Source organism: Capricornis sumatraensis, chromosome 15 (genome assembly GCF_032405125.1).
Source record: "Capricornis sumatraensis isolate serow.1 chromosome 15, serow.2, whole genome shotgun sequence".
In the NCBI taxonomy this organism is placed as follows: domain Eukaryota; kingdom Metazoa; phylum Chordata; class Mammalia; order Artiodactyla; family Bovidae; genus Capricornis; species Capricornis sumatraensis.
This window is the reverse complement of record NC_091083.1, coordinates 13,294,101-13,320,929: the sequence shown is the minus strand read 5'-3', so window position 1 is coordinate 13,320,929 and position 26,829 is coordinate 13,294,101. Positions and strand designations below refer to the sequence as shown.

General features: G+C 39.8%; 1 protein-coding gene across 1 annotated transcript in view; it reads right to left on the bottom strand.

Moving 5' to 3' along the window:
- The window catches only part of MACROD2 (mono-ADP ribosylhydrolase 2), a 2,306,040-nt gene that overhangs the window by 103,949 nt on the left and 2,175,262 nt on the right, over nucleotides 1–26,829 (bottom strand). The window lies entirely within an intron of this gene.

Here is a 26,829-nt window from a genome sequence, read left to right as displayed (position 1 = left end):
CAGCAGCTATACCAGTAGAACAGTAGCAAAGGGGAAGCACAGACCTGTTCGTGCAACTTCACCCTCTCCCTCGTGTAGCAGATTTAAACGTGGGACCAGTATAAGTTCACTTTTTTTTTTTTTCTAAAATCATATGATGTACTTTACAGGAAATAATGTGGCTAAAAGGATTCCAGTGACTTATGGACTTTTGCAAAGCTAGAAATGGTCCCCTGTTGGATGTTTGGGACTTCTCTGGAGGCTCTTCAAAAATCACCGGGAAGAGCACATGAGTAGATCAGTAGAATGACAGAAAATAAATTTTTCATTCATTCCACAAATATTTATTAAGCGCCAACTCTACATCAGACATGGTTCTTGATACTGGGGAGTCAACAGTGAACAAAACAACAAATCTCTGCCCTCAAAGAGGTTACAATCTAGTGTATATTTTTCTCGTGGTTCAGTTCAGTTCAGTTCGATTGCTCAGTCATGTCTGACTATGACATCATGGGCTGCAGCACGCAAGGCCCCCTGTCCATCACCAACTCCCAGAGTTTACTCAAACTCATGTCCATTGAGTTGGTGATGCCATCTAGCCATCTCATCCTCTGTCGTCCCCTTCTCCTCCTGCCTTCAATCTTTCCCAGAATCAGGGTCTTTTCAAATGAGTCAGCTCTTCGTATCAGGTGGCCAAAGTATTGGAGTTTCAGCTTCAGCATCAGTCCTTTCAGTGAACATTTAGGACTGATTTCCTTTAGGATGGACTGGTTGGATCTCCTTGCAGTCCAAGGGACTCTCAAGAGTCTTCTCCAACACCACAGTTCAAAACAATCAATTCTTCGGTGCTCAGCTTTCTTTATAGTCCAACTCTCACATCCATGCATGACCACTGGAAAAACCATAGCCTTGACTAGACAGACCTTTGTTGGCAAAGTAATGTCTCTGCTTTTTAATATGCTGTCTAGGTTGGTCATAATTTTTCTTCCGAGGAATAAGCGTCTTTCTCATTCTTGGCTACAGTCACCATCTGCAGTGATTTTGGAGGTTAAATGCGATCCAAAGATGCCAAAAAGCCATGAGCTAATCTTGTATGCGTGTGGCCATGGAGAGAGCAGAGGATGGCAGGCCAGTGCATCTGTTACTGACAAATGGTTTTTCTACTGAGTTCTTGCTCCTGAGTTGTGTTTTAACCCCTAACAGAGCTGAATCAGTTGGAATCTAAAATAAATCATTCTTGTTTCTCTTACCTACTTTTTGTCCCCCCCCCCCCCACCTCCAAACGAGGAGATAGCTTCAAACAAACAATATGATTTGGAATATGATGAGAAAGTTTTTTCTCCAACTTGCCACTAGCAACATTTGATGGACAAGTGAGAAATCTGGGTAGTTAACATATGATTCAGATTTAATAACCAGTGAAGCAAGTATACACCCAAAGTGTATGCTTTTAATTAAATGCAAATAATTCCCCCGAGGCAAATGTTTAATTATCTGCACAGCTTCTTATTTCTTTCTGAGACTGACAATAAATTTCAAAGTCCAAATTTGGAAGCAAAACTTTAGCACAGACACATTTCCCAAACTGCTATCTCACTCAAGTCAACCTGTTTTAAACTAGCTCCCATTAAAATACGCCTTTTTAATTTTTAAACTAACACTTGAATTAAAAAATATCAGTTGAATACTTTTTCAACATGAACACTGAAAACGAACAATTTAAAAAAGGTACTACATGGACCAGGCTAAATTTAATTTTGAAAGTGTTTTAGTTTTACTAGTTTATAGAAAATGGTATCATCTGATAGGTACTCTGGTAAACACTCATTTCTTTCAAAATTATCCAAGATTCTGTATGCAGTTAGAATTTATTCATTTATACTTAAGAATAATTCACTAAACTTTATAATTTACATCAACATTATGTTTCATGAACCAAATATGACCTAAGAAATGGTCTTTTGAAAAGTGATTTACAGTGAGTTTATAAGTTAACTGTACTATGAGTCACATACAATGGGTGAAAGTATTTAAAAAATTACTTACTAGACTATGCCGATTTTGTCACCAAAATCTGTGTCTTTGGCAAGTTAAATGACCCTTTAATTTCAGTTTCCTTGAGGAGTTGCTACAACATTGCTAAGGCACTTTCTGATCTTATGTGCTCTAATGTATACAATGTATTTCATTGAATCCAAGACAGCATCAATTGTTATTTGCTCTATTATTTTGTGTAGAATTTAAAAAAATGAGACCAAATGAACTATAACACACTCTAAATTTTAAAGATATGCCCTGATTTTGGAAATAAAATATATAAAGAACTATGCATCCTAGAAATACAATATTCGAATATATGCTGTGTGAAATACGTTTTTATGTGATGACAAAGATTTCACATCACGTGACCCATCGCCAAAGCCACAAGTTCGTCTTGTCTTGTATGTGAGTCTTTTTTTCCAGAAACGCTTTCATGCATGCGCATCTGTTTTATTTACAGTAATAAAGGAAGATAGAAAGTATAAGTTCATACAGCATGTACAAAACACCAGGTGGCTATGGAAGATTGTTCCCACCACAGTTTTTCTATTCAAAGAGCTATGTGAATTTCCAGTCTCATGAATTCCGCAAGACTAAATTTGACCCTGAATGTTTTAAACCATGGCTCCTATTACATTACATATAGTCAAAGGTTTGAAATGACAGTGGAGCTTTTCTGCTCTGGAGGTGATGAAAGCTGCACTCTATGTGCATATAAAGTCATTATTCATAATCAAGAAGGGAAAATAAATCCAGTATACAGTCATTAAAAGAGGGTATTTTTCCTTTGTAAGTTCCATAAACTACCATGAAAACTGTAGCTGTATATACTAAATTCTTTCTGTTGTTGTTGTTTTGTTATTTATTATACTAAGTTCTTGAATCACTTTGGATTCACATTTTATTTAATTCTAAAAATTATCATTTGATAGTGTTCAAAAAATGTAGAAGAGTTATCACCTAATTCCGAGAGTCAGTCAATGTTATTTTAATAAAGAATTTGAATTAAATTTTATATGTAGATCGTGACTTGCAAAATCCTTAAGGTCAATGTCCTATTAGACAGTTTTTTCAAATGCAAATATTAAATTGAATAGCTTTGGCTTCGAAGTTCTAAAGACAAAAATTCTAAACAGTAGGTCATTTTTAATGCAGTCAATCACAAATGCCTACACAGGCTAGTACACGTATAGATTTAAGCTGTGATGATAAATGATGATACTATTGAATTTTTTAATCAACATATCTAGACTATAAATCAAAATAAATATTCTTTCTTTTGAAAATGTCCCCTTAGAACAAAAGCTGTTAACCCTACAGCATCACTAAATATACTCTAGGGGACCACAAACCTTTTTGAAATGATATGTAAATGTGTGCTTATATTCATATGCTCATTTTTTCTGGGAGGAGAGAGCTTCTGTCATATTCTTATGGGGATATGTGACCCCAACAAGGTTAAAAACAACTATAGAAATGTATAATGCCAGTGACACTGCCATTTTATGAAAGATTTTTAGTACTATAATTGAGGAGCTATAGAATTTGATGTCCATGCATAAATTCATCAGTGATGGCAATTCTTGAATTCTTAAGGAAGATTTGATTTGAGCAAATAGCTCAAAACAATATGGAGAGATATTTAATAAATGAGGAGGATAGTCCAGCTGTCAAAAAACACTTTGTGAATGGATGATTAACTGTCTTTGAGAACAGGAGGTGAACTAAATCCATCTAGTAAGAGAGGCAGTCCCTGCCTACTATTGAGAGTAGAGGCAAGTGGTCATTTGGGTGCAAAAGTTCTACTGGGTCCAAACCAAATAAATACCATGCATGAACACCTACACATAAAATATTCTTGCTCTGTAACATGCAAGCCTCCTCACGTGAGTACCCTGGCTTGACATGAAAGTCACACAGAAACACAATCATCATGATTTTTTTAAACCATTTATCATTTATTTATTATTATTATTATTTTTATTTTTTACTTTACAATATTGTATTGGTTTTGCCATACATCAACATGAATCCACCACAGGTGTACACGTGTTCCCCATCCTGAACCCCCTTTCCACCTCCCTCCCTGTACCATCCCTCTGGGTCATTCCAGTGCACCAGCCCCAAGCATCCTGTATCCTGCATCAAACCTGGACTGGCAATTCGTTTCTTATATGATATTATACATGTTTCAATGCTATTCTCCCAAATCATCCCACCCTCTCCCTCTCCCACAGAGCCCAGAGATAAATCCACGCACCTATGGATACCTTATCTTTGACAAAGGAGGCAAGAATATACAATGGAGAAAAGACAATCTCTTTAACAAGTGGTGCTGGGAAAACCAGTCAACCACTTGTAAAAGAATGAAACTAGAACACTTTCTAACACCATACACAAAAATAAACTCAAAATGGATTAAAGATCTCAACGTAAGACCAGAAACTATAAAACTAGAGGAGAACACAGGCAAAACACTCTCTGACATAAATCACAGCAGGATCCTCTATAACCCACCTCCCAGAATACAGGAAATAAAAGCAAAAATAAACAAATGAGACCTAATTAAAATTAAAAGCTTCTGCACAACAAAGGAAACTATAAACAAGGTGAAAAGAAAGCCTTCTGAATGGGAGAAAATAATAGCAAATGAAGCAACTGACAAATAACTAATCTCAAAAATATACAAGCAACTCCTGCAGCTCAATTCCAGAAAAATAAACGACCCAATCAAAAACTGGGCCAAAGAACTAAATAGACATTTCTCCAAAGAAGATGTACAGATGGCTAACAAACACATGAAAAGATGCTCAACATCACTCATTATCAGAGAAATGCAAATCAAAACCACAATGAGGTACCACTTCACGCCAATCAGAATGGCTGCTGTCCAAAAGTCTAGAAGCAATAAATGCTGGAGAGGGTGTGGAAAAAAGGGAACCCTCTCACACTGTTGGTGGGAATGCAAACTAGTACAGCCACTATGGAGAAGAGTGTGGAGATTCCTTAAAAAAACTGGAAATAGAACTGCCTTATGACCCAGCAATCCCATGGCTGGGCATACACACCGAGGAAACCAGAATTGAAAGAGACACGTGTACCCCAATGTTCATCACAGCACTGTTTATAATAGCCAGGACATGGAAGCAACCTAGATGTCCATCAGCAGATGAATGGATAAGAAAGCAGTGGTACATATACATAATGGAGAATTACTCAGCCATTAAAAAGAATACATTTGAATCAGTTCTAATGAGGTGGATGAAACTGGAGCCTATTATACAGAGTGAAGTAAGCCAGAAAGAAAAACACCAATACAGTATACTAATGCATATATGTGGAATTTAGAAAGATGGTAACGATAACCCTGTATGCGAGAGAGCAAAAGAGACACAGATGTGTAGAACAGTCTTTTGAATCATCAGGATGTTCTTTGATTCTTGTAAACTGATTAAACCAAGGAAAACATTTATCCTGGCCTGTTCCTTTGAATAGCTGGTTTAATGTGTGAAGCAATTGGAATAAAGTAGTTTTTCTTCCAGATGAACAGTGTGATCATTCACAATAAACTAGTCTCAACAGCTGCTTAAGGTCTCCTTGAAGCTTTGCAGTGATGAAACCTCCATACATACAGGAAAAATATATCCTGTAATATGTTTCCAGAGGATTCAAATGGCAAGGCTCTGAACTGTGTGTGGGACCTGCAATGCTGGATATACAGGCTGCACTGTACTTGCCTGAAAAGGAACCGGGTGCATAGGACAGGATGTTGCTCTGAGCAGTGGCAGCTGAGCTACGGTTAGTCATTTGTCTCCATTATGTTCTCATTAACCCCCATTAAAAAGTGGAGAATCATTACCAGAGTTGCGGAATCTAGGTACTAACAGTCTTTGAGACACAGAGGAGAGAAATACCATCATGTCTATTAACTTGGTTTCTTTTTTTTTTTGGCAACACCCTGTGGCATGCGGGAGCTTAGTTCCTCACCAGGGATGGAACCCGTCTCCTGCAGTGGAAATATGGAGTCTCAAACCACTGGACACCAGGGAAGTCCCTAACTGTTTCTGTTAGAAAACATATTCCATATTCCAAACAGTACACTTGGGTAAACCAGCTTGTTCTGCAACATGTTTTTGCAAATATAAGCAAATAAGAGAACTGATCATGAGTGGATGGGCACTAGTCTGGGGGTGCGATTCCAGAGGTACAACTAGAAACTCCATTCACTTTATATAATCTCAGTTTCAGCATCTTAGGACCTGAGGGTGTCTAGGCAGATAATCCATCTTAAACATTTTATAACGCTAATCTGCTGAATTGTTCAAATGATCTCTTCCTTCCAGACAACAACTCCGTAAACCTTTCTACTCTTCACTTGCCATCTGCCTACTTGAGGTTTTACACAAATTTTCCCTGTTTATAAAGTAAAGGTTAACAGTAGCGGAAGTGGTGCAGTGTGACATCAATGACACACTGGCTGTCTTTCATTCTGCGGCTCCATGAAGGAGCATCACAACGTGAATCGGAACAGCTGGACATGAAACCGGGTTGGACCATGATGGGAAAAGAAATGCTTAATTACCCTTTCCATCAAGTTAATTTTTCCCCTTTGGCAATGTAAACAAAGGCAAATCTGCTCTTGTTTGGTTGTCTGTGACCTGCTATCCTTGACCTCCATCCTCCAGTGCCTTTCTGTTCTTGCCTCCCTCTCTCTTGCTAAGCCTTGCACTGCAGGCTCTCTTTATTAAAAAAAAAAAAACAAAAAACAGAAAACTTTGACCAGGGCACAAGCATGAAAAGCAGCTATGGCTCCAAACGCAGACTGACTTGCAGTTCTATTAAAATGTTCAATGAGGGACTCCCCTGGTGATCCAGTGGCTAAAAATCCAAGCTGCCAATGTGGGGTTTGACCCCTGATCTGGGAACTAGATCCCGTAGGCTGCAACCAAGTTCCCATACCACAACTAAAGACACCACAATGAGGATCAAGATTCCAAGTGCCACAGCTAAGACCTGGCACAGCCAGATAAACATTTAAAAAAGTAGTCCATCTATAAATCAGGGAAAAGAGAAGAATTTTGTTTCCACTTTGGTTTAATTTGATCTGATAATACCAGGTCTTTGAGACAGTGCTGCTGAGAGGACCGTCACCCGAGAAGAGAGGTGGAGGGGTATTTGTATCTTCACTCTGAGCAGGGTCACAGCCTAATGGTTGGACACTTGATTATTTTATTCCACAGAGAAGCTGAGGCAACAGACAGACTCTATGTCCAGATTCATAGCTGCTTCAGCTTCTGGGCTCTGGCTATTTCAAGGCAGGAACCTGGAGAGAGAGGCTGAGATGCCAAGACCTCACCTGCTGAGATCCAGGGGTTCCTATAGTCTCCAAGGACCCAGTCATAACCTGCCCTGCCAGAGCACCACTCCAAATGATGGAACGGGGCACGTCTGTAGACTAAGGTACGCGCTGGAGCCCTTGTGACTCATTTTATGTGAGCTTTGAAGAGCGAGAGGACTTCTCCTGAGCATCTCTTTGTTCCGCACATCCAGAAAGATCCACAGATTCACTCCAGTGAAAATGGGTGTGCTTCCTTTTTCCTGGTTTTGTTTCCCTTTAGCTTCCCCATGCTGTTGAATACACTGTTTAACTTGGGTGGCTGCAGAAGGATTCATTACTTGGATCTGCCATAAGCTGCTTTACTACTGCCTCTACTACGAGATATCCAAATTGAGTCACAGCTTCAGCCATTCTAAGTAATCCTATGTGTTTGTTGTATTGGGAGTCTCGAAGCTGGATTCACTCCACTCTTCTCTTACTTTTTCTCAGCCCAAGCCCATCTCTAAGATCTACAGAGAACTGATCTCTTGAGAGCTAGAGCAGTTGGAATACAGAACAAGAGAGGTCAGCTAAGCCTTACAGTAGCCAGCCTCCTCTATCCCCCATACCCACTGGACTCTCCCTGAGATTGCAGCAAATGGTTCCAAGAGATGAGCTGCTTCCCAAGACTCTGATGAAAAGCACTCTTGACCCAGAAGGGCCAGAAGTACCCAGGAGACAATGCCCAGCTTCCTGACTCCCAAAGGATCCAGGAAGTAAGACTTCACTTTCCCTGCCTCTTAGGCAAACAATTCTGAATATTCTCTATACATATCTCTGAGGAATGGAGCCCCAGTTCCCCTCGGAAGTAACCTGCTCATTACAGTACCCCTTATTGGATATCCTCCTCACTTCCCCAACCCTCACCTGTGGCTTCCTGGGACCACCTCCCAAATAAACAACTTGTACCCACATCCCTGTCTCAGAATTTGCTTCTGCAGAACTCAAGCTAAGACAGCCAAGATAGTCAATAACCTGTCTTTCACTACTTAATAGCAAAAATGGGAATGCTGCCTCTATTCTCCTGACTTACAGCTCTCTTATGCTACGCTGCCTTTTGTTAGGGAACATTAAGCCAGTGCCTGCCACCTAAAGAGGGAGAGTTGGGGAAACAGGCATTTTGTATCATATAATCCTGAGCACTAAACCACAGGTGACTGGTGGAAGATGGATCCTGAGCAGCCACCTGTAGACTGGCCAACAGACTCTGAATTAAGGTGGCCTCTCATGAGACCTCCACCTACCAGGAGAGAATTCACATTTGATTATGATGAAAGGAATCCACCAGCTCCTTGACTTGGAGTGTTTGGTGGTAAAATATACAGAGAAAGTTTCAAAGCAGAGAGTGGCTTAAAGGCAGAGGTTTACTCAAGGAGACAGGAGGAAACAGAAGCCACAGATGGGGCAGAAGAGAGAAGCGTCAGGAGAGTAGAAAGAGGAAAAGATGAAAAAGTCTCGGATGCTCCGAGTGGATGGCTCTTAGCTGAGTTTCTAGAAGAACTGATGGAGGGGCTATTGCCTCTCAAATAACTCAGTTACCGAGGCTCAATGAAATGTCTTCCTCACTCTCTGACTTTTCAACCAATCAAGTTAAGAGTCTGACTCCCATGCTGGATCTTGCAAGTTCATTTTCTAATTTTGTTGTGTATCTATATACTTTAAACATTTCAAAAGTGCTTTTTAAAATATTATTTTAAGAATTATACTTATATCTTTTACATCCATTTTTTAAAAAGGAACATTTACCTTTCTAGCTGTTTCCAATGTCCAACATCCTCATGAACCTTGTACACAGATGGAAAGATAGTAGACCAAGAAACTTAGAGAAAGTTAAAGAGGGGAACAGCCTGGTCTTGCAGAACAAAACAAGTATAATAAACTTCATTTTCAAAACTGACCCTGGTGGGGAAAACAATCAGGCAACATCTGTTATAACCGGAAATGGGGTGTATATAAGCATGTGTATGATGAGGGCAATTATTTGCCTTATATGCTAAGAAAAAGGTTTTAAAACCAAATACTGTGAGATGCTATGATGACCTTGGGAAATATACTATGGATTAATGTAAAATGTTATTTTCTATTTCCAGGAAGATTTTATTTTAATCTACTACTATTTTAGATTTAAAACCTACTATTTAAATCTACTACTACTAGGTTTAACTAAGAGGTCTAGAAATCATTATAATAGACTTTCCTAATGCAATGACTGGCTGTATTAGTCTGCTAGTACTGTCTTAACAAAATCCCACAGACTGAATGACTTAAACAACAAAAATTTGTTTTCCTATAGCTCTGGGAGTGAACAGTCCAGGACTGAGTTATTGGCTGTTCCAGCTTCCGGTGGGCCCTCCTCCTGGTCTGAAGTAGGAAGCCTTCTTGCTGTGTGCTCATAGGTCCTTTCCTCAGTGTGTGTTCAGAGACAGAAATTGGGATCTTTCTTCCTGTTCCTGATGAAGGCAATAATCAAACCTAGACAGAGTATTAAAACGCAGAGACATCACTTGGCCAACAAAGGTCCATATACTCAAAGCTATGGTTTTTCCAGTAGTCATGTATGGGTATGGAGTTGGACCATGAAGATGGCTGAGCATTGAAGAATTGATGCTTTTGAATTGTGGTGCTGGAAAAGACTCTTGAGAGTTCCTTGGACTGCAAGGAGATCAAACCAGTCAATCCTGAAGGAACCTTGAACATTCATTGGAAGGACTAATGTGGAAGCTATAATACTTTGGCCACCTGATGCAAAGAGTTGACTTATTGGAAAAGACCCTGATGCTGGGGAAGATGGAAGGCAAAAGGAGAAGGGGGCAGTAGAGGATGAGATGGTTAGACAGCATCACCGACATGATGGACATGAGCTTGAGCAAACTCTGGGAGAGAGAGGACAGAAGAACCTGGCAAGCTGCAGTCATGAGGTTGCAAAGAGTTGGACGTGACCTAGCGACTGAACAAGAATCCCATTATGAAGGGACCTGCCCTCATGACTTAATATAACCCCAATTACCTCTCAAAGAGCCCATCTCCAAATACCATCACATTGGCTAGGAAAGGAGTTAAGTAACTGTTTGCCAAACACCATGTATCAATAAGCACTTCATGGGTCTTCCCTGGTGGTCCAGAGGTTAAGACCCATGACCCCACTGCAGGGGGCATGGGCTTGATCCCTGATTGAGAACTAAGATCCCATATGCCATGTGGTGAGCCCAGAAGATTAAAAAAAAAAAAAAGCCTTTCAGCAGACTTCCCCGGTGGTCCAGTGGCTAAGACTTCGAGATCCACTGAAGATCCCTGGTCAGAGAACTAGATATCACACCCCACAACTAAAGATCCCATATGCTGCAAGGAAGATGCAGATGCTGCCTGCTGCAGCAAAGACCTGGTGCAGCCTAATAACTGATAAATATATAATTTTAAAAAAGCATATCAGTATTTTAAATATTCCTGCAGTGGTAATAGGGTGGGTGGCGGAGTATCCGTTTTTTTTGTAATAGAGAACTATGTCAATAAGTTTCTGAGAAAAGAATAAACCATATTTCATCAATATTTCAATATTAACTACACATTGAAATTATTATATTTTGGTTATACTGGTTAAATGATTATTAAAATTGTTTTCACATTTTTTTCTTCCTTAATGTGACTATTAGAAAATTTAAAGTTATATATGTGGCTCTCATTTATTTCTATCAGACAGTGCTGATCTAGAGAATTGAGTATGAGCTTGACTTACACAAATAATTAAAGACATGTTTATTTGAAGGCCGGAGTTATGAAGATGGGAAATTGCAGCTTGTAAAGCATGGTCTGTCAGAAACTTGAAAATCTAATTTGGCATATAGTGAAGCATCTACAAATGCTGATAGCGATGGATAAGGAGAAGAAAAGCCTAATTAAGTATAATCAGAGAGGATTTTCTGAGAAGGAATTAGAGGGAGAAAGAGAATGATAAATTTGCAACAACTATCACACTAAAAAACTACTTCTACCCAAACAACATCCAAGAGTTGCAAATTTTTGCTTTTTGTTGATTGGACCCAAATTTCTTAGCTTGGCAGTCAGAGTTCTTTCTTGACAATCAGGGCTCCACCTTAGCAATGCATTACTAAGTAGATGAATGGATCTATCACTAAGGCCAAGTGAATCTATTTGTTGAAGAGAAAATAGGTTTTTTGATGTCCTACTTCCAACTGTTCACAGATGCTATTCCACCCAACCACAACAGCTTATTTCTACTCTATGACATCGGTGCAGCTTTCAGATTCCAGCTCAAAAGTCCTATTCTCTACCCACACGGCACAGATAACCGCACACCAGAGATGCTTCTTGCCCCCAAGATCCTTTAACGTGCTCCTGTGCATCTTCCCTTTTGTACTGTCACTCTGTCTGGTTTGTTAGCTGGGGCGCATTCTAGTCGAGTGGCCTCTGACCGCAACCTTATTGCTCCATGCTTGACTTTCCTTGTCTGTAAAGTGGGGTGATAACCGCCCTTGTCTCATAGATGAGCATGGAATGAATGAAAACATGTAAAGTTTTAGAATAGAATCTAATGGATAATAAGGATTAGATAAACTTAGTTGCAATTAGTATTATTATGACTGATATTTGTTATACAGCACAGGCCTGTAGGTCTCATTTTTCCATCTCAATTGTAAATTTCTTGAAGGCTAAGAGCAATGTTTCCTTCTTCCTCTAGCAGAAGGTCTTACAAAGAGTTAGAATATAGCAAATATCAGTTGATGACCATAATACCATTTTCATTGGTGCTTTTAAATTTTTAAATTTAAATATATTCCCAAAACACAAGAGAACACTCTACACATGGACATCACCAGATGGTCGACACTGAAATCAGATTGATTATATTCTTTGCAGCCAAATATGGAGAATCTCTATACAGTCAGCAAAAACAAGACCGGGAGCTGACTGTGGCTCAGATCATGAACTCCTTATTGCCAAATTTAGAGTGAAATTGAAGAAAGTGGAGAAAACCACTAGAACATTCAGGTATGACCTAAATCAAATCCCTTATGACTATACAGTGGAAGTGAAAATTAGATTTAAGGGACTAGATCTGATAGACAGAGTGCCTGAAGAACTATGGACAGAGGATCGTGACATTGTACAGGAGACAGGGATCAAGATCATCCCCAAGAAAAAGAAATGCAAAAAAGCAAAATGGCTGTCTGGGGAGGCCTTACAAATAGCTGAGAAAAGAAGAGATGCTAAATGAATGGATAAGAAAGCTGTGGTACATGTACACAATGGAGTATTACTCAGCCGTTAAAAAGAATTCATTTGAATCAGTTCTGATGAGATGGATGAAACTGGAGCCGATTATACAGAGTGAAGTAAGCCAGAAAGAAAAACACCAATACAGTATACTAACACATACATATGGAATTTAGAAAGATGGCAATGATGACCCTGTATTCAAGACAGGAAAAAAGACACAGCTGTGTATAATGGACTTTTGGACTCAGAGGGAGAGGGAGAGGGTGGGATGATTTTGGAGAATGGCATTCTATCATGTATACTATCATGTAAGAATTGAATCGCCAGTCTATGTCTGACGCAGAATACAGCATGCTTGGGGCTGGTGCATGGGGATGACCCACAGAGATGTTATGGGAAGGGAGGTGGGAGGGGGGTTCATGTTTGGGAACACATGTAAGAATTAAAGATTTTAAAATTAAAAAAATAAAAAAAATTAAAAAAAAAATAAAGGCAAAGGAGAAAAGGAAAGATATACCCATTTGAATGCAGAGTTCCAAAGAATAGCAAGGAGAGATAAGAAAGCATTCCTCAGTGATCAATGCAAAGAAATAGAGGAAAACAACAGAAAGGGAAAGACTAGAGATCTCTTCAAGAAAATTAGAGATATCAATGGAACATTTCATGCAAAGATGGGCTCAACAAAGGAGAGAAATGGTATGGACCTAACAGAAGCAGAAGATATTAAGAAGAGGTGGCAAGAATGCACAGAAGAACTGTACAAAAAAGATCTTCACGACCCAGATAATCACAGTGGCATGATCACTTACCTAAAACCAGACATCCTGGAATGTGAAGTCAAGTGGGCCTTAGGAAGTATCACTTACGAACAAAGCTAGTGGAGGTGATGGAATTCCAGTTGAGCCATTTCAAATCCTAAAAGATGATGCTGTGAAAGTGCTGCACTCAATATGCCAGCAAATTTGGAAAAGTCAGCAGTGGCCACAGGACTGGAAAAGGTCAGTTTTCATTCCAGTCCCAAAGAAAGGCAATGCCAAACAATGATCAAACTACTGCACAATTGCACTCATCTCACACGCTAGTAAAGTAATGCTCAAAATTATGCAAGTCAGCTTCAGTAGTATGTGAATTGTGAACGTCCAGATGTTCAAGCTGGTTTTAGAAAAGGCAGATAAACCAGAGATCAAATTGCCAACATCTGCTGGATCATCGAAAAAGCAAGAGAATTCCAGAAAAACATCTATTTCTGCTTTATTGACTATGTCAAAGCCTTTGACTGTGTGGATCACAATCAACTGTGGACAATTCTTCAAGAGATGGGAATACCAGACCACCTGACCTGCCTCTTGAGAAATCTGTATGCAGGTCAGGAAGCAACAGTTAGAACTGGACATGGAACAACAGACTGGTTCCAAATAGGAAAAGGAGTCCGTCAAGGCTGTATATTGTCACCCTGCTTATTTAACTTATATGCAGAGTACATCAGAAGAAACGCTGGGCTGGATGAAGCACAAGCGGGAATCAAGATTGCTGGGAGAAATATTAATAACCCCAGTTGTGCAGATGACACCACTCTTATGGCAGAAAATGAAGAATAACTAAAGAGCCTCTTGATGAAAGTGAAAGAAGAGAGTGAAAAAGTTGGCTTAAACCTCAACATTCAGAAAACTAAGATCATGGCATCTGGTCCCATCACTTCATGGGAAATAGATGGGAAAACAGTGGAAACAGTGTCAGACTTTATTTTGGGGAGCTCCAAAATCACTGCAGATGGTGACTGCAGCCATGAAATTAAAAGACGCTTACTCCTTGGAGGGAAAGTTAAGACCAACCTAGACAGCATATTGAAAAGCAGAGACATTACTTTGTCAACAAAGGTCTGTCTAGTCAAAGCTATGGTTTTTCCAGTGGTCATGTATGGATATGAGACTATAAAGAAAGCTGAGTACCCAAGAATTGATGTTTTTGAACGGTGATGTTGGAGAAGACTCTTGAAAGTCCCTTGGACTGCAAGGAGATCCAACCAGTCCATCCTAAAGGACATCAGTCCTGGGTGTTCATTGGAGGGACTGATGTTGAAGCTGAAACTCATAATATTTTGGCCACCTGATGCAAAGACCTGACTCATTTGAAAAGACCCTGATGCTGGGAAAGATTGTGGGCAGGAGGAGAAGGGGATGACAGAGGATGAGATGGCTGGATGGCATCACAGACTCAATGGACATGAATTTGGGTAAACTCCTGGAGTTGGTGATGGATAGGGAGGCCTGGCGTGTTGCAGTCCATGGGGTCGCAAAGAGTTAGACACAACTGAGCAAGTGAACTGAACTGAACTGTACTGAAATATATTTTAATTGGTACTTTCTGAAGGCCTGACTTTGTATGATTCACTAGAAGATAAGATGATGGAAAATGTACATGTTGTCTTTCTTTCATTGAAACTGAGTTATAGTAGAGGGAGCTGGGAAAAAGTAAGGATGTAAAAGAAAAGAGAGGTACCCACAGTTACAGGTTACTGTAAGTGTTATGGATGAATTACAAGGGGCTTGGACAGACATTGAGTGGAGGAGCTGCCTAAAAGTTGGTCAGAAAAGGCTCTGATGAGATGGAGCCATAGCGGGGGCAAGAGGGTTCTGTAAGCTAAGAATGGAGAGGCAGGTGTAGTCGGTAATGTTAATCTTATATGTTGTAGTTATGTGTGCATTTAACTTTGGGGGAAACATGAAAGTAATACAAGAATTCAAGAAGCAGTGGGCTCATTTTGCTTTGCTTGGGAATGTCAGCTAGGACCGTTTACTTTCTTCCATCTTCACTCATCCTTTCCCCTCCTATGTAACGGTTCTCTCTCTGAATCACGCTTCCTACCCTACAGTTTGCCTTTTTTTTCATCAAGTAAAAAGAAACTCGCTATGGTTCATATGGTGACCATATGCCCTGAATTTTTTTTTATTGAAGTATAGTTGATTTCCAATGTTGTGTTAGTTTCAGATGTACAAGATGTACAGCCCAATGATTCAGATCTCTCTCTCTCTCTCTACATATATATATATATACATACATCACTTTTTTCAGATTCTTTTCCCTTATAGGTTATTACAAAATACTGAGTCTAGCTCCCTGTGCTATGCAGTAGATCCTTGCTGGTTATCTATTTTATATATATTGGGCTTCCCTGGTGGCTCTGATGGTAAAGCATTCGCCTGCAATGCAGGAGACCCGGGTTCAATCCCTGGGTCAGGATGATCCCCTGGAGAAGAGAATGGCTACCCACTCCAGTATCCTTGCCTAGAGAATTCTATGAACAGAGGAGCCTGGAGGGCTACATTTCATGAGGTTGCTAAGAGTTGGACATGACTGAGTGATTAACACACTCATGCACAAACACGTTAATACCAACCTCTTAATGCTCTGAATCTTTAAGTATAATTCTACCTGTCAAGATTCTATTATATCTTATCAGATCACATAATATGATTCCTCGAAGGGAAAAAGAGAAACATATTTTCCTTCTGAGCATGGACCATCACCTTCTTCCGCAATACAGGAGATGCTGGAGATGCGGGTTCAATCCCTCGGTCAGGGAGATCCCCTAGAGGAGGAAATGGCAACCCACTCCAGTATTCTTGCCAGGACAGTCTCATGCACAGTCTTCTAGTAGGCTACAGTCCATGGGGTCGCAAAGAGTCAGACACAGCTGAGCAACTGAGCACGCACACTGAGTGAACGTTTAGTAATGATTCTGCCCCAGAATGTGGCTGGCATCGAAAACATTTATGGATAGTTTAGGTAAACTGAAGCAATCTAACGGCTTTTGAAAAACATGTCTCTTGAGAGGCTTAGATCTTTATGAGTCTCCCAATATCACACAAACATCATAAATCATAGTGCAAGCTGGGAGAAATGTCTCGCAGATTCATGTTGGGTCTAAAACAGTGTCTGAGTGTATGTACATGTGTGTGGTTTTGCGTATGCACAGATGTGTATGTGAGTGTTACTGTGCTTGCTGGGTGAGAAAGAAAGCTAACTGTTAAATGAAAGAGAAAAGTTTCTGCTAAATGCTATCAATTTGTTAGGAAACCTTGTCTTTATACTTGATTAAAAAGATATTTCAGTCTTTGCCACGGGCTAGTCAGTTATTCTTTTCTTTTTCGCCTTAACAAAGCAGCAGTTCTGAGACATTCTCTGCCTCTCTCTCAATAAATATCCCCACCTGGGGAAGAGTGGTGGAAAGGACAGATGCCAACAAAACGTCACTAGGAATGAGGCGGATACACATTTCTGCTCATGGAATCTACTGTCAAACACGGAGGCTACATTTTCTGAAACGAGAGAATATTCCTTCGAAAACACTGTGTTGCCATGAATTTAGGAAACTCAAGCTCCGTTTTTCAAGTTATTTTAGTAGTGTTTATCTTTCATCATAATGATGATTACAATTTATCAAAAGCAAAACTTTATATGTTTTAATTCTTCTGGATAGGATATGAGATTGTTTCCCAAACTATAATTTGTTGGATTAAAATGGTTTATATATGAAAAAAAGGACAAACAAAACAACTAAAAAAAAAAAATTTCGTCCGTTAAAATGAGAAATGCTACATGCTTCAGTCTACCCTGAGCTTCTCAATGCATGTCAGCATGTTGAAGGCTTTGAAAAGACCTGCAATGTAGAAACTACCTTGTCTAAATTTGTGATTTCTAGACTGTTTTGGGAGAAGGCAATGGCACCCCACTCCAGTACTCTTGCCTGGAAAATCCCATGGATGGAGGAGACTGGTAGGCTGCAGTCCATGGGATCACTCAGAGGCGGACACGACTGAGTGACTTCACCTTCACTTTTCACTTTCATGTGTTGGAGAAGGAAATGGCAACCCACTCCAATGTTCTTGTCTGGAGAATCCCAGGGACGGGGGAGCCTGGTGGGCTGCCATCTATGGGGTCACACAGAGTCGGACACGACTGAAGCGACTTAGCAGCAGCAGCAGCAGACTGTTTTGACTGCTGAATGTCTGACTGTTTGTGACCCCATGGACTGTAACCCACCAGGCTCCTCTGTCCATGGAGTTCTCCAGGCAAGAATAGCTTTTATAATTTACTAACACTTATTAACATCCTAAATGTCCATACACAGGTGAATGGATAAAGGTGTGATACATACATACACACAGAGTGGAATACCGCTCAGCTGTCAAAAGAATGAAATAATGCTGCTGGCAGCAATGTGGAAGGACAATACTAATAAGTCAGAAAGAGAAAGACAAACGCCATCTGATACCACTTATATGTGGAATTTGTAATATTACACCAATGGACTTATCTACAAAGTAGAAACAGACTCACAGATGTAGAGAACAGACGTGGCTGCCAAGAAGGGGGGGCCTGGGAGAGGGATGGCGTTTGAGATTCACAGACACAAACCGTAGAATGGATTATCAAGGTCCTACACTACGGCAGGGGAACTATATTCAATATCCCGTGACAAACCATAATGGCAAAGAATAGAGAAAATTTGTAGATATGTATATATAACTGAATTACTTTGTTGTATGACAGAAATTAACACAATGTTGAAAATCAACTATACTTTGATAAAGAATAAACAGAAAAGAAAAACAGACTGCTCTTAGCAGATGCTCTTGATTTATTCAGACTGTCTAGGAATATATCTTTTATGGTATATCTTAAGGAGTTACTCCATATATTATTTTTTATATTAATTAACGAGAAAGTGACAAGATAGAAAAAAGTATATTCTAGGAATAGCACATTTTTATGAGTCAAAGTTCAGCAAACATTCTTGAATATGCGTGAGTGACGTTATGATTTCGATTTGTTGACAGGAAAGGCTGCATTTTTCATGGGACGAGCACACATTTTGGTTCCTCTGGTCCCAGTGTGATTGCTTGTCTTGACATAATTATTAACAGCACCCTCATCACTCTCAAGAGTGTGCTTGTTGTAAAGATGTATGATTACCCTTATTAGGCCATGTTGACAAAAGCATCCTAAAATACGGATGTACAGACCTCCCATTTTAGGGTTTTTTTTTTGGGTAAAAGACTGAAACACAAAGTAGGTAGAAGCAGCCACAGAAGGAACAAAAGGAAACTCTATGGGTAGTATTCAATCCAGGTTACCCAGCTAGCAAATCCCTCTTGGTGAATGGGGGCTAGAGAGAGTGTGAAGTGTCCCCGCCTGTCTGCCTGGCTCACTCCAGTTGTTTTCAGTGGTCAACAGGTCCCTGCCAGTATGATGGGCCAGAGCATGTTCACCTTGATGGGCAGGGGCTGAGCCACAGCTGTTGCTATGCATTTTGACTACCACCTGCAGGTGAACTTCTTTAACTTTATACAATTCAATAGATTTGGTGAGGATTCAATGAGATATAAGAGTCGTATTTGGAGTAGTTAGAATTCTAAAGCCAACTGCTGCTGCTGCTGCTGCTGGTGCTAAGGCGCTTCAGTCGTGTCCGACTCTGTGCGACCCCATAGACGGCAGCCCACCAGGCTCCCCAGTCCCTGGGATTCTCCAGGCAAGAACACTGGAGTGGGTTGCCATTTCCTCCTCCAATGCATGAAAGTGAAAAGTGAAAGTGATGTCGCTCAGTTGTGTCCGCCTCTTTGCGACCCCATGGACTGCAGCCTACCAGCCTCCTTTGTCCATGGGATTTTCCAGGCAAGAGTACTGGAGTGGGGTGCCATCGCCTTCTCTGCTAAAGCCAACAGATACACTTAATAACAGTTATTGGAAAAAAAAAAAAAGTCAACACCTGTTGAAAGTTTACTATGTTTGAGCAGCTGTTACAAGAAGTTTTAGTTTTCACAAATCTGTGATATAAATACTATTATTATACCCATTTTACAGAGGAGAAAACTGAGGCACAACCTAAAAAAGTTACCCAAGGGTGGCGATGTAAATCCAAAAGAAACTTATTTGGCTTATAAGGCTACATGACTTGCCCCAAAGAGCTTAAAAACTAGGCCAGTGAATCTGAAAATAGATTACAGGGATGCTTGTCTTAATTCAGACCTATTAGGAATGACAGTTTGATCCAAAATTGTGTGTTGGACAAGGGTTACCAACCCACTCAGCTAATTCCCATGACCGAGTCTGGGATAATTTTGTTTCCAAGCCTCACTCACCAGATCTTTAGAATATACCCAAGAGATCACATGACTGAATTGACTGCTATAAATATATAATTACAGTCACACTTAATTTGTAAGAGAAAAATACGTATGTGAAAACATGATTGGATGGCAACTGTTACTTGCCTTCCAATTGGTGTATGTATTTTAAATTATGTGTATATTAAAATATAAGTATACTTTAAACTATATCAAATGGGAGATAAATAGAATTTAAATACCAAAAAGTAGATAAATGATTTTATCTACTTTAAGAGATTTAACCTGATTTTAAACATATTTAATCAAAGCATTTGAAGCGCTTATCTGAAAAGCCTTATCATAAATTAGGCATATGTAACTAGCCTCAGTCATTGGAAATAATCTATATACATTCACCATTTAGAAGTTTATCTTGTTCTCTTACAGGATAAGGGTATCCAAGTCTGAAAGTGAAACAAGGAAGTCCATGGCTTGAATTTTTATTTGTGTTCTTACAGCATTGGGGGAAAATTCACTTCTTAAAACAGGAGGATTCTGAAAGGCAACTTGCTCTAATAAGAGCCTTGATAATAGTAACAATCATTCTGGGAAAGTGGCCGTGACATTAGGAGAATTATAAGTGGCCCTTGTCTGTGATAGGTTCTATATCCAATATTGAGGACCTACTGTGCACAGGTCACTGTGTTGGTCCTGAAACATGAAAATGAATGAGATCTGATATCTGATTTCAAGATATTTACATACCTAGTGAGTTGGATATGTCATGTATATTATATATATATAAGGCACATGATAATTTTTATATAGATTTACAAGAATCAGACGAAAAGACAGTTCCCTCTTGTATGGGATGAAATGTAATAGGGAGAGGAGAAATCAAGAAAGATGAAAACGTGGATCTCCTCCTCTCCTTCCGCCAACTGCCCTGCATTATATGAACTGATTCCTGTCCTTGAAATGTTGGCTCAGATAATTTGCTGGAAATAAGGGAAGGACAGAGGGAGGGAGAGAAAGAGTAAGACAGGAAGGGAACAGTGAAGTGCGAGACTAAGGTAAGATATTGGGAGTGAATCCTGGATGATCAGATGCAGCAGAATGGTGGTGGAATACAGCAGGCCAGTGAGGTTTGGGGGATGACAGGTAAGTGAGCTGGGCTACAGAGCAGGGTCCCTGGGGGGTATGAGGGAGCACAAGCCAGATCATACAGAAAGAGGTCTGAGCTTCATACCTGGTGGGCTCCATAGCCGGAGGTGTTTGTGTCCTCATTCCTGAGTAAGACGGCCACTGCAGCTTAGGAACAAGGCCATGATGAGGGTCAGGGCTGTGATGTGGACCAAGCAGGCTGGTCTGTGCTGGCGCCTCAGCCTCAGCGCCCTGCTAGCCTAGCCTGGGCCCCATTTCCCCACGTGCCCTCCCACCGCGTCCTACTTCCTGCAGGCACGGATATCCCTTTCTCCAGAAGCATGATTCACGAAGCAGCATGGTGGGACTGAAGAAGCCTGGGTTTGGGGTTCAGGTAGATTTGGTTTTCAAATTCTGACGACATTTTGGGTAACTGGACAAGTCACTCAAACTTTCTGAGCCTTAGTTACTGCAAAATCAGGATAGTAATATTGATATCTTAAATGTCATGAGTTATTACTTTATACCCACTGAGTGGGTAAAAATTAGGAATAAACAAAAATAATGATTGCTGATGTAAATACTAATTGTTATAGTCATCTCAGAAAGCCCTTTGGCAATATCTATTAAAAACCTATTCTTCTCAAGGGAGAATGCATGCTTTGGAATTTTTCCCATGCAAATAAAAGCACTTCTTGTAAAGATATATGGGCAAAGACCTCTATTGCAGCATTGTTTGTATGGCAATAAAGTGGGAAGAAAGTGCTTGCTCATCATAGGATAATGGTTGAATAAACTATAGTGCATCCAAGCTATGGGGTACACTTGAGCTTTAAAATGGATGAATTAGATTTACACAAATGACTACAAGCGGTTTCCACAAAGTTTTGCTGTCTGTAACAAGTGTATAGAATAGGACATATTTTTTAGAAAATAAGCACATGTATTTAACAATAGCGAAAAATTTTGTGCCTCCTACTGTGTATCAAACATTCCTTGACATGTTTAAGGGGGTTGACTTGTTTTAATGCTCAATATCCTATGATGGAGGTGTCATCATTCCCATTTTACATATGAGGAAACTGAGGTGCACATAGATGAAATAATTTGTCCTAAGTCACATAGCTCAGAGGAGAGCTGGAATCTGGACTCTGGGACTTGAGTTCAAAGACTAGATTCTTAATCAATGTGCTTTACTCTCTGAATATCTGGAAGGTGGGAAGTAAGCAAACAAGATAAACGGAAAATGATATTAGAATCACATATTATGTAACTGATTTATACAAAATTTTACATGGTTGCAAATATTCAGAAAGTGATGTGTGAAGAAATGGCCCTCAGAATGCAAATGGTAGTTGTCTCAAGGAGATGTGACTACATATATGTTTTTATTCTTTTTTTTTAAGTCTTAACTCTTTTTTTTAAAACTTATTTTCAGTTGGAGGATAATTGCTTTACAATGTCGTATTGGTCATGTGTTTTTACTCTGTTCCTTAAACACTCCCATTAATTATCTGAATTTTCTATAATGAACATATATTATTTAAAAAATCAAAAAAGGAACACATTCTATTCATTGTAAAAAAAATTAAGATTTGTATGCATTTTTTCATTTATTTGAATTTCCTTACAGGAATGATCATGAACATTTACCAAGTTAAAAGAACGTTTCTGGCTAGTATAGAATTTAAAACTGAAACCAAAGAAATGACTCAAAATGGAGCCTGGGTAAGTAAATTATAGACTTTTGCTCATTGGAATTATTAATAAATGATATTAGACTATCAAAAGACATGGAAAAAATTTCACAGTCTTGCTATATTTAAAAGACAACTTCAGAATGGTATGCATTGCAGAATACTCCCCCTCCAAAAAAAAAAAACTTCATATATATATATATATATATATATATATATATTATATATATATGTATATATATATATGTATGTGGTAGCCTAGAAAAAGACTGGAAGTTTATATACCAGCATATTAATATGGTTATTTCTCAGGATTGACATTATGAGTGATATTTTCATTTCTTTTTTTGCTTATTTTTTCATTGAATAAATACACATTACTTTTAAAATAAGAAGATGAGGGTAAGCAATAAAAAATATCTTAATCTTTTCCCTGGTAAATCAACCCAAAGTCAAGATTTTATCCTGAGGAACTGATCATAGATATACATTCAGATTTATCTGAAATATAAATACTGCATTTCTGTATTATTTATAACAGAGAGAGTTATAAATAACTAAATAATTAAACATTAGGACACTGGCTATGTAAATTATGGGACAACCATATGATGAAATATTATACCTCCAATAAAAAGTATGCCTAAATACATGGGAAAATGTTCAGGGTATATCGCTAAATGAAAAACAAACTTTTCTTTTTTACAATTTAATCTCTGAAATGAAAAGGATCATATGCTTCTGTTACCTTTTATACCTTTCTGCATTCAAAAATACTTTTCAATAAATATGCATTATGCTTTCCAGTAGAACAATAAGCGCTAAAACATATAGAATAAGATACTATCATTTTTGAGGATTATGTAAGATCATGTGAGTATCTGGCATGGGAGTTAATACTGTTAAAGTAGTTCTTCTCTCTCCAACCCCCATGCACGCCTTTCTTTCTCTCTTTTCTCTCAGGTTACCTTTTTGTGAAATGAAAAATAGATTGTACAGAAACGTAAAGCACTGCAGCAATACGTGAACTGTGAACTTCCTGATGTTCAAGCTGGTTTTAGAAAAGGCAGAGGAACCAGAGATCAAATTGCCAACATCTGCTGGATCATCAAAAAAGCAAGAGAGTTCCAGAAAAACATCTATTTCTGCTTTATTGACTATGCTAAAGCCTTTGACTGTGCGGATCACAAGAAACTGTGGAAAATTCTGAAAGAGATGGGAATACCAGGCCACCTGACCTGCCTCTTGAGAAACCTATATGCAGGTCAGGAAGCAACAGTTAGAACTGGACATGGAACAACAGACTGGTTCCAAATAGGAAAAGGAGTACATCAAGGCTATATATTGTCACCCTGCTTATTTAACTTATATGCGGAGTACATCATGAGAAACACTGGGCTGGAAGAAGCACAAGCTGGAATCAAGAATGCCGGGAGAAATATCAATAACCTCAGATATGCAGATGACACCACCCTTACGGCAGAAAGTGAAGAGGAGCTAAAAATCCTCTTGATGAAATTGAAAGTGGAGAGTGAAAAAGTTGGCTTAAAGCTCAACATTCAAAAAATGAAGATCATGGCATCTGGTCCCATCACTTCATGGGAAATAGATGGGGAAACAGTGGAAACAGTGTCAGACTTTATTTTTTTGGGCTCCAAAATCACTGCAGATGGTGACAGCAATCATGAAATTAAAAGACACTTACTCCTTGGAAGGAAAGTTATGACCAACCTAGATAGCATATTCAAAAGCACAGACATTACTTTGCCAACAAAGGTCCGTCTAGTCAAGGCTGTGGTTTTCCCAGTGGTCATATATGGATGTGAGAGTTGGACTGTGAAGAAAGCTGAGCGCCGAAGAATTGATGCTTTTGAACTGTGGTGTTGGAGAAGACTCTTGAGAGTCCCTTGGACTGCAAGGAGATCCAACCAGTCCATTCTGAAGGAGATCAGTCCTGGGTGTTCTTTGGAAGGACTGATGCTAAAGCTGAAACTCCAGTACTTTGGCCACCTCATGTGAAGAGTTGACTCATTGGAAAAGATCCTGATGCTGGAGGGATTGGGAGCAGGAAGAGAAGGAGATGACAGAGGATGAGATGGCTGGATGGCATCACTGACTCGATGGACAGGAGTTTGGGTGAACTCCGGAAGTTGGTGATGGACAGGGAGGCCTGGCGTGCTTCATGGGGTCGGCAAAGAGTCAGACACTACTGAGCAACTGAACTGAACTGAACTGAGTTCAGGAGACACTCCATTTGTCTTAGCCTCTTCTTCACTGAACTACCAGAGGGCAACGGCTCTCATTCCACACTTCAGACTCATACCATCCAAGAGTGATAGCCCAGAGGTGTCATGGTGTCTGCAGACACTCCATAGGTGCATATCTAGGGCAGGGGAACAGCTCTGTCCCACTGTGGTGGGTCATGGGGAGGATGCTAGGCAGGGCAAGAATGGATTCCAAGAACAGGGAAAGGACTAAGGAAAATCAGATGAGAGAAGTCTGAGGGGAGCGTCATGGGTGACCCAGCATAGTGTTTCTCTCCAATGTGTAGACAGGGAACAGAAACAGGTTCTGGAGGCTTATAGGTACTCGTGGTTGGGAGCATTTATGCTCATCTCTTGGGCTTCCCTTGTGGCTCAGCTGGTAAAGAATCCACCTGCAATGCAGGAGACCTGGGTTCGAACCCTGGGTTGGGAAGATCCCCTGGAGAAGGAAAAGGCTACCCACTCCAGTATTCTGGCCTGGAGAATTCCATGGATTGTATAGTCCCTGGGGTCACAAAGAGTCGGACACGACTGAGCGACTTTCGCTTCACTTCATTTCACTTGCTCATCCCTGAATCCAATTCCTTATACATAACCTGACCCTTTCTCTGCTGTCTTCTTTGGCAAATTTGACTCTTTCTCAAGCCTTTTCCCATCCTACAGAAATTCTGACTGCTAGGAGGCCTGAAACTAGATTCCAGTGTTAAGGTGTCCTTTGCCAAGTGACATCCCACTTCACAAACAGCAGACAGCAATGATGTGACTTACTCAGAGCTCCAAAGGAATACGAGCTCGAGTGTGTGTGCACCTGAGCATTAGCTGATTTTGTTCATATGATGAGCATATGGTTTAGTCTAGCTGACCTTCAAATTCAAATTGGGTACTGATTAAGCAACAAGAAATAAGATGGGCCTCCTAGGTGGTTCAATGGCGAAAGAATCCACTTGCCAATGAAGGAGATGCCGGTTTGATCCCTGGGTTGGGAAGATCCCCTGGAGAAGGAAATGACAACCCCCTCCAGTATTCTTGCCTGGAGAATCCCGTGGACAGAGGAGCCTGGTGGGCTACCTTCCATGGAATCACAAAGAGTGGGACACGACTTAGTGACTAAACAACAACAAAAAGAAATAAGATAGGAGAATGAAGATGTGTTTAAACAGCATTTTCCCCCCTAATAAGGTGCCTTAACCTTGGCTGCAAGTGAGGATAATCTATTAGGAGTTAACAGAACAGAGAATTCTCCTTGAGTTAGCAGACCGACTATAGCTTAAATAATGATGACGAGGACGTAGCAATTTCAACCAGAGTACTTGATATTCCTAATGCTCATTTTAATCCTGGGTTTACACGCCCCTTCATCTGATTGCCTGTAGATTTGCTAACTTAAATAGCCTTAACATTTGTACTCTTGGGTTTGTATTTAAGGATTTACATTGTAAACTACCATTAAATCAATCACTGGAATATTTTTACCAGTAGAGAAAGAAATCTGCCAATAGACAAGTGTGTGCCCTGTTTTATAAATGACCTCAGAGCTCCTATCAACTGACAGATATTTTTTCAGGGTTCTCTAACTTGGAGTTCATTTCTATTCAGGCCTGGCTGTTGCATCCACCCTGTATGGGTGAATTATTCATCAGTATTCCTCCTCCTCACGTCTCATCCTCCCAGCTCAACCACTGCCCACCCAAGGGCTGGGATGAGTCCCTGGGAACAGGTGTCCTCTGTCTGGAACTCAGAATCTAGCTCTTGATCTATGAGTTGTACCTCCTTCTGTTAGCGGTTTGGATGGTTAGCAGTTACACAGGGTAAATGGGCAATAAGTATCCATCCTCAGAACCTGGTGGGAAATGTGTCTAGAATACTTGAACAAAATCACAGACTTAGAAGACATCCCCAAAGATGCTTCCTTTTGAAATTATTCTGCTTCCACATACCTGTTTTAATTTAAAAAAAATCTTTAAAAAAAGAATGCTGTTTAAACA